This window comes from Tamandua tetradactyla, chromosome 9, assembly GCF_023851605.1.
Source record: "Tamandua tetradactyla isolate mTamTet1 chromosome 9, mTamTet1.pri, whole genome shotgun sequence".
Lineage (NCBI taxonomy): Eukaryota > Metazoa > Chordata > Mammalia > Pilosa > Myrmecophagidae > Tamandua > Tamandua tetradactyla.
Genome location: NC_135335.1, coordinates 21,643,903 through 21,649,902, shown reverse-complemented (window position 1 = coordinate 21,649,902; position 6,000 = coordinate 21,643,903). Strand labels below are relative to the sequence as shown.

General features: G+C 36.9%; 1 long non-coding RNA gene and 1 pseudogene across 1 annotated transcript in view; both read left to right on the top strand.

The window, feature by feature from the left end:
• Positions 1-6,000, top strand: part of LOC143645974 (uncharacterized) — a 326,483-nt gene that overhangs the window by 8,890 nt on the left and 311,593 nt on the right. The window lies entirely within an intron of this gene.
• On the top strand, positions 311-1,758 carry LOC143646318 (olfactory receptor 5M9-like; annotated as a pseudogene).

Below are 6,000 nucleotides of genomic sequence, written 5' to 3'. Positions count from 1 at the left end.
CTATTATTTACATTTTGATAGTGATGCTAAGTGACTGATACAGTGTAGTTTACTTTTCTGAGATTATGAAAACAGAGTTATGCTTACATCCATCTTACCTCTCCCTTGTCAAGGTAGCAATCAAATCAGAATATTTGAAGCAAAAAAAATAAAATATGAGGCTGAATCTAATACTTGGAAAGCATATGATAAAGTAGTTTGATATAATGTAGGACAAACATATCAAGAACTAGATTATAAGGTCAACATATAGGGCTGTCCACTGTACAAAAGTTCAACAGTGAAAGCTTACTCTCTAAGGCATGTAAAAATGGGTAATGTTATATAAGTTTCATTTTGGGTGATAATAGAGCAGCTATAACATGGAAAAGATATTCAATCGAGTATCAAAGATCTCTGACTTAACAATTGGCTAGCTGATCTGGGTTTATATTATACCATCCCTGTGTCTCAAGTTTCTTTTCCACCCAATAACATATTGCGATAGTTTGAGACTTGTTTTGCAACTCTCAGTCGGAATTTGGTTATGCTTGTGCTCTGATTTCAAGTATGTCTACTGTAATAATCTAGAAAGATATTTGCCCAATTCTAATACTATATTTATTTGTAATGAATGCATCTACATATTTTGCAGATGGTTACTGGAAAAAGATAAATTATAAGTTTATAATGCATAGAGAAAAAACCAATTATGCCTATATTATCTCTCTCTTGAGCAATGCAAACCTCATCGTTTCCAAATTAATTCACATGAAGTGACTTAAATATTTCAACAAGAAAAAAATCCCCTTCACATTTTGTATTTCTCCATAGGCAAAACAGGCTGGCCTTTGATAAGAATATCCAAATATCACAGATGTAGACAGAATTTATTCTGCTGGAGTTGACTAGTCGCCAGGAGCTACAGTTCTCTCTTTGTGGTGTTCCTACTAGTTACATAGTCACTCTGTTAGGGAACATTGGTATGATCATTTTGATCAGTATCAGTCCCCAGCTTCAGAGCCCAATGTACTTTTTCTTGGGTCATATTGTCATTTGTAGATGTCTGGTTCTCATCCATGTCACCCCAAAAATGCTGGAAAACTTATTATCAGAGGCAAAAACCATTTCCTATGTGGGGTGTTTGGTGCAATGTTACTTCTTCATTGCCCTCGTCCACGTGGAAGCCTACATCTTGGCAGTGATGGCCTTTGATCGCTAAATGGCCATCTGCCACCCATTGCTTTATGGCAGCAAATGTCTAGGACAGCTTGTGTTTGACTCATCTCTTTGGCTTATTCTATGGATTCCCTTTAGTCTAATGTGCACCTGTGGACCTATGGATTGCACTTCTGTGGGAATTTTGAAATCAACCACTTCTATTGTGCAGATCCCCCTCTCATGGAGATTGCCTGTGGTGGAGTCCACATCAAAGAATACACAAGATAGTCATCACTGGCATTAATTCACATTTCCCTCTCTGTTGTCCTCATCTCCTACACCCTCATTGTAGTAGCTGTGCTGCACATGCACTCTGCTGATGGAGAAGAAAGCCTTCTCCCCCTTGGGTCCCACTTTACAGCTGTTACCATATATTTGTGGGACCCTCATATTCTGTATCTCAGGCAGCCCACGGAGGAGTCTGTGGCGCAGGGAAAATGGTGCCATGTTTATACCACGGTGATTCCCATGCTGAACCCCATGATATACAGTCTAAGGAACAAGGATGTGAAAGAGGCAGCCAACAAAGCAATCATCAAGGCTAACTTGGGGCAGTGAAACTGCAATAGTTATTTTGTTACATTGGAAAATAGTATAAATGACAAAGTATAAATGTCCCTGTTCACAAATGACTTTCTATGGGCAATTCTTACTTACACTAATAGATTCAAACACCATTATGCCTTACCTCAAGAATGAACTGTGCAGACTTGTCATGCTGTGTACTACATATCTAATTATTTTATTAAAAATGACATCATTTTAGTAGTTTTAAAAATTGTTACTTAATGAGATAATAATATTTGTCCTTAATATGTGACATTGGATAGTGTGCTGGTTTGAAAGAATGTATGCCCCCTAAGAAAAGCCATGTTTTGATATAAATCCCATTTCTTAAAGGTAGAATAATCCTTATTCAATACTGTATATTTGAAACTAAATGAGATCATCTCCTGGTTGATGTGATTTAGTCAAGAATGCTTGTTAAACTGGATTAGGTGAGACATGTCTCCACCTATTTGAGTGGGTCTTGATTAGTTTCTGAAGTCCTATAAAAGAGGAAACATTTTGGAGAATGAGAGATTCAGAGAGCAGCACCATGAAGCAGAGTCCACCAGCCAGTGATCTTTGGAGATGAAGAAGGAAAACACCTCCTGGGGTGTTTCACGAAACAGGAAGCCAGGAGAAGACGCTAGCAGATGATGCCGTATTCACCATGTGCCCTTCCAGCTGAGAGAGAAGCCCTGACTGTGTTCACCATGTGCCTTCTCACTTAAGAGAGAGACCCTGAACTTCACCAGCCTTCTTGAATCAAGGTATCTTTCCCTGGATGCCTGTGACTGGACATTTCTATAGACTTGTTGTAATTGGGACATTTTCTAGGCCTTAGAACTGTAAACTTGCAACTCATTAAATTCTTCCTTTGAAAAGCCATTCCGTTTCTGGTATATTGCATTCTGGCAGCTAGCAAACTAGAACAGATAGGAAGCAACATTTGCATCCTAATTATCTGTTTTACTGCCCTAACTCTATTCATTCATGTATATTCTGATGTATTTTTTTCTGAACTTCAAGGTGGAATATCTTTGAAAAGTCCTCATTAAAACAATCATAAACACAGGATGAATGAGTGTGTGTTTTCTGATGTTTAACTTCTGAACTTTGGCCATATCATGTTGTCCCATTAAACCCTTGGCTAATAATTTTATTCGAAAATGTTGTTTGATTCCAGCCTCTTAATAGTAATAGTAACTTTTTTGTAATTTTTTTTTTTTTTTGCATCAGCAGGCACCAGGAATCAAACCCAGATCTCAGGCATGGCAGGTGAGAACTTTGCCTGCTGAGCCACCATGGCCCACCTGTTTTTTACTTTGTTGTAATATATTCACACTGTATATAACCTATCCAAAGTATAAAATCAATGGTTCATGTTAACTCATGATTTCATGAAATCTTATGATTAATTTTAGAATATCTTCATTACTCTAGAGAAGAAACAAGAACAAAAATATATCTCCAGTACTCTTATACCTCTTATCCCCCTACCTAACTGTTGACCCATCGTGTTGGTGAAGTTCATTTGTTACTTGATGAAAGATTATTAAAATATCACTGTTAACTCTTGTCCATAGTTTGCAATAGATCAGTTTGCCTCTATACCTCTCTATAATTACCTCCTTATAATAGTGTCTTATATTTATTCTAGTTCACGAAAGAACTTTTTAATATTTTTTATATTTGTTTATTTAATCACAGTCACGGTCCACCATAATATTTGCTGTTATACATTTCCATGTTTTAAACTCCAACTTTCCTTATGGTGAAATAAATGACTACAATTTCCCCTTTCCAGACATTCACCCACTATTCGATATGATTAATTATCATAATAACCTGCTAACATCACTTCTATTCATTTTGATATAATTTAGTACAATCTAATTAAAACATTCAGTGCATAATAAGGAGTTGCTTCCCATTCTCTGGCCTCATTTTAGATCTGTTCTGTATTTTATGTCGATGAGTTTACATATTATAAGTATTCCCCAGGGTTCATCCATTTTGTTGCATGCTTCAGGACTCAATTTCTTCTTACTGCTGAATAATATTCCATCATATGTATATGCCACATTTTCTTTTTCCATTGATGAGTTGATGGACACTTTTTTCCCCATTTTTTGACATCTGTGAATAATGTCCCTATGGACATTGATGTGCAAAATGTCTGTCTGAATTCCTGCTTTTAAATCATCTGAGTGTATCCTGAGAAGCTGGATTGCCTTGTTGTATGATAACTTTATACTTAGCTTCTTGAGGAATGTCCAGACTCTCTTCCCCAGCAGCTGCACATTTTATATTCCCACCACTAGTGAATATGAGTTCTTAATTCACCACATCCTGTCCATGACTGTAGTTTCCTGTTTGTTTAATAGTGGTCATCCTATTGGGTGTGAGAGGATATCTCATTATGGTTTTGACTTGTATTTCCCTAATAGTCAATGAGGCTGGGCATCTTATCATGTGCCTTTTAGTCATCTGCATTTCTTCTTTTGAAAAATGTCTATGTTTGTCTTTTGCCCATTTTTTTAATTGGGCTGTTCATCATTTTATTGTGGGGTTGTAGGATTTCTTCATATATCTGGGATATCAAACCCTGAGCAGATGTGTGGTTTCCAAATATTTTCTCCCATTACACCAACTGCCTTTTGAACCTTTTGACAAAATCCTTTGAAGCACAGAAGTATTCAATTTTGAAGTCACCCCATTTATCTATTTTTTCATTTATTCTTTGTCTTTTGGGACATAAGGTCTAGGAATCTACTTTTTTTTTAGAGATCCATTTTCAGTGCATTTTAACATTTTTTATTAATTAAAAAAATTAACTAACACAACATTTAGAAATCATTCCATTCTACACATGCAATCAGTAATTCTTAATATCATCACATAGATGTATGAACATCATTTCTTAGTACATTTGCATCGATTTAGAAAAAGAAATAGCAAGGCAACAGAAAAAGAAATAAAATGATAATATAGAGAAAAAAATTAAAATAAAAAATACAAAATATATATATAAAAAAACAAAACAAACAAACAAAAAAACTGTAGCTCAGATGCAGCTTCATTCAGTGTTTTAACATTACAATTAGGTAGTATTGTGCTGTCCATTTTTGAGTTTTTGTATCCAGTCCTGTTGCACAGTCTGTATCCCTTCAGCTTCAATTACCCATTATCTTACCCTATTTCTAACTCCTGATGGTCTCTGTTACCAATGACATATTCCAAGTTTAAGGAATCTACTTCTTATCACTAGATCTTGAAGGATCTTGCCTAAATTTTCTTCTAGGAGTTTTATGGTGCTGACTTTTTTATTCAGTTTTTTTTCCATTTTGAATTATTTGTAGAGGGTGTGAGACACTGGTCCTCTTTCACTCTTTTGGATATGCATATCCAGTTCTCCCACCAACATTTATTCAAGAGACTGTTCTATCCCAGTTTAGTGGATTTTGGTGCTGTGTCAAAAATCAATTGACCATAAATCTGAGAGTGTATCTCATTGATCAATATGTCTACATTTATGCAAGTATCATGCTATTTTGACCATTATGACTTTATAATGTGATTTAAAGTCAGGAAGCATGAGTCCTCTTACTTCAAACTTATTTTTCAAGATGTTTTTGACTATTTGGAACTCCTTATGCATCCAAATAAATTTAACAATTAACTTTTCCATTTCTGCAAAGGAGGCTATTAGAATTTTGGTTGGTATTGCTTTGAATTTGTAGATGAATTTGGGTAGTACTAACATCTTAATGACATTTAGCTTTCTGTTGGGGACCAGAGGCTACCCTAAGATAGCGATTGAGCCAACATGGCCACCCCGGCTAATGCAATGGCATCTATATTGTGCAACAAGGTTCTTCACGGAAATAGGTTCCCGCCGGGACCTTCCCGCCAGCACGAACTCCCCACCAATTATCTAACCAGCCCTTCCCGCCGGCGCGAACTCCCTCCTATCATAATGCCCCACATACCCTACTCCCTCCCCAAGTCGGTATATATACGCCCGGCTTGCTTAATAAAATTTGCAGCTTGATCAGAATCCTGTCTTGCTGTCCTTCTTGCATCTCTCTGTCCCATAGCCATTCTTCCCTCAGCAGGTGGCGGACCCTGTTGACTGTCCTGCGGTTCGGGACAATTGGCGCCCAGCGTGAGGCTCGACCGCTAGCTGAGAGATAGAAGCATCTCACGCTGAAAAATGAGGAGGGCCCTCCCATAACCCCGGTCTGCCACAGA